Genomic DNA, 3,461 nt, shown 5'->3' on the forward strand with positions numbered 1-3,461 from the left:
TCAGGACAGAAGTGGTCAAAAGTGGACAAAAGAGACTTAAAGAGATTTTAATATTACAGGTGCAAAGGTTATGTTTCTCTCTCGTCCACATATACTCTCTGCAGTATTAAAGCAGCCTCTCAGTGATAAATCTAAGAGCTACACTGAAGTTGGCATTTTAATAAATGCAAGTTATCTATGTGTGCTAAAAATGCTCATAAAGTTCATGTAGATGGCAATACACATTCTCTTTTTTGCCAAATAAATTAAAAGCATGTTGAAATCATCAATGTCTTCCCTCTTGCTGTATCAAAATCTCATCTGGCTTTCCTCAGGGATGGTCCCAATAATCAAATTCAGTTTGTGCATGATTACATGATATAACTTTTTTTTAATACTGTATCCTAAATTATGGATAACTAATACATTAATAAGATAATACATTTCTGAAGTGTTAAAAATTTAAAGAAAAAATAACAACAAGAACCGTACTGAACCGAGAACCGTGACCATAGAACCGTGATACGAACCGAACCGAGGGTTTTGTGAACCGTGCCACCCCTAATCATTATATGTCCCTCTATGAATAGCTTCTTTATAAGATTTGACAAGAATTAAAAGTTTGCAAATAGTGTGCTGAACGCATCTCACAAATAATATGGTATATTAAGAAGTAGATTAAATAGTGGAGGAAGTGGTGTGCATAGTCTTGTATATAAAGCAGAGCTTTCAAAAGTACATTTTATAAAAACAGTCAAATAAAATAACAGAAAATATTTATACAGTATAAAATCCTTTGTGACTTTATGACGCTTTTAATGGGCCAAATTATCCAGGCAAAGAAATATAGAGAAGAGGATAAGATTTCCACTTACTATATCATGTTGTTTGATATGTAGAGCGTGTTGACAATATATTCAGCCATTCGTAATAGATTAGTATTTATTTTTAACCTAATGACAGTTTATTTATTTTTAACTCTTTTTTTGTAAATGTCAGATAAGTAAGTAGCATAACATTATAAAGAGCACCTATTGTGGCCTTTTTACAAGATGTAATAAAAGTCTCCGGTGTTCCCAAAATGTGTTTGTGAAGTTTTAACTCAAAATACCCCACAGATCATTTATAATAACATGTCCAAAATGACCCTATTTGAGTGGGAGCAAAAAAAAAGTTTTTCCATTTACACTAGGCCACATAAATGCGTCTTAGCAAAACGGATATGAATCTGATCTTCTACTCCCTCGCAAAATGCAAATACACTATTCATTACTCTGCCTTTAAAAACTTAAAGGTGCAGTGTGTAGATTTTAGCGGCATCTACTGGTAAGGTTGCATATTGCACCCCTCCCTTTCGAAGCACATAGAGAAGCTATGGTAGCCTTCAAAGGACAAACATGTCATTGTCTGAAACAATGTAGTGACAAACGCACTCTGTAGAGCAGTTTGTCAGTTTAGGGCTACTTTAGAAACATGATGGCACAAAATGGCGGCTTCCATGTAAGGGGACCCGCTGTGCATGTATATAAAAATGCTCATTCTAAGGTAATAAAAACAATACAGTTCATTATGTAAGGTCTTTATACAGCACTAAAACACAGTTATCTATATTATATTGCATTGCTGTCAAAAGATCCTTCTAAAATTTACACACTGCACCTTTAAGATGACGTTTATGCAACAAAAGGCAACACTGTATGTTTACTATATTGGGCAGGGGATGCGCATCTCCTTGCTAGGCATGAGCTGGAGCGCGCAGTACAGAGCAGCAGGAGAGTGATGGCACGATGATTTAATGTACAGGTCCATGACAGGGAAAAGCATTCACAAAACTCTCTCTCTTAAAGTTTTATTTCTTTGTTTAATATCATTTGAGTTTGTCATTGGACTCTTTTATTGGTTCTAGAAAGCTTTTTTGCCCACTGTCATCACTCCATAAAGAAATAAGCGTGTCTTCTTGGTATGCCTCTTTGTCGGCTAACTTCCAAGTGACGTGACGTGCTTATGTTTGGGAGGAGTTATGCGCTGACATATGTGGTTTTATCAACTAGAACTAGATGTATTTACGCTGATCTAGTTTTGTCTGAAATGCGTCCAAGACCAAATAAGTGTTTGGAGTGTCATGTGTTTCTTGCGTTTTCAAAATATGTGTTTGTTGCATCATGTTAATCATGTCTCTTTTATCATTAACCCTTTAGACGCATCTGCAGCAGGCACTTATTTTGACAAGACACGTGATGCACACAGGATCCCTCGATGCCCAGAACACACATTTTGAAAAAGGGAACCACACACATGACGGGCTGCATACATGTTGTGACGAACTTCGCATCGAGCGCCCTCGAAAAAATAAGTCACCGGCCCGCCACTGGGTTTGAGCGATTGGACTTAAATCCGTCTCGAAAATGTTTCGGAGGGCATTTACACCTGGTCTTTTTACGATCTGATAATTATCCAATCAGAGAAAATACATGAAGTGACCAGATGTAAAAAGCCCCTTACTGTCTGTATCATTAAATGCAAATGAGTTACAACTTAAAATAGATCTTATTAATACAGTCTGACTGTATTAGACAATAGTATAGTGGACAGAGTACAATTCGCTGAGGGTGGAAACTATGTATTGCAGGACTGTAAGTGGGCGGGTCTTTATCCATGTGACCTCACATTGATGAGAGAATAAAAACGGCACGTCTAATGAGACTGATTTGGTTAAATGGGGATTAAAACACAAGGAGTGGGTGGTTGTGTTCACCAACACACATTATGTCCAAACACCTTATAAAATCGAATTTTGCATAATAGGTGCCATTTAATAAAAAAAAAACATTGAAATGTAATTTTAAATTAGTGACAGCAATTATTGAATTTACACAAATAAAAAATATAACTTTAACATTTTGTAAATTTATTTCTGTTATTAACTTTTATCTTATTTTTGTTATAAAATTCTAATGCAACAGTGGGCCTGTCATTAGACCACATCTGCAAATGTGCCAAGTATAATTCACCTACCGTTATCATTTGATTCCTGTTTAGATCACCCAAACCAAGTAATAAACCCATATAATTTTATTGTACAGATACACTGGTTAGTCTTATAATTAGCTATTATTTTTATGGTGCTGACACATGTGTTATTGCATGTTATGCATTGGATAAAGCTGTCTTTTATATAGGTATAATCGTAATATAGATCAATATATTATATTGTGATGTATAAAAATATAAAGTGTACATAGTAAAGTTAGAAAGTTGCCACTTGCAGAATAAATAGCCTAGTCAGTACGTATATATCTAATTATATACATTACGTACTACTGTAACGCTACTTCCAGACTGATACTATAGGTTATTTTTCAAAAAAAAAATAAGTTGACAGTTCTATGAATGACTAAGTCGGCTCCTTTGGATCTTAATGGAATCAAGCATCGAATCGTTTCTTTATCGAGTCGCAGGGCTGCCAATCGGAGTCGAGTGTA

The sequence above is a fragment of the Paramisgurnus dabryanus genome, chromosome 8 (genome assembly GCF_030506205.2).
Source record: "Paramisgurnus dabryanus chromosome 8, PD_genome_1.1, whole genome shotgun sequence".
Taxonomy (NCBI): domain Eukaryota; kingdom Metazoa; phylum Chordata; class Actinopteri; order Cypriniformes; family Cobitidae; genus Paramisgurnus; species Paramisgurnus dabryanus.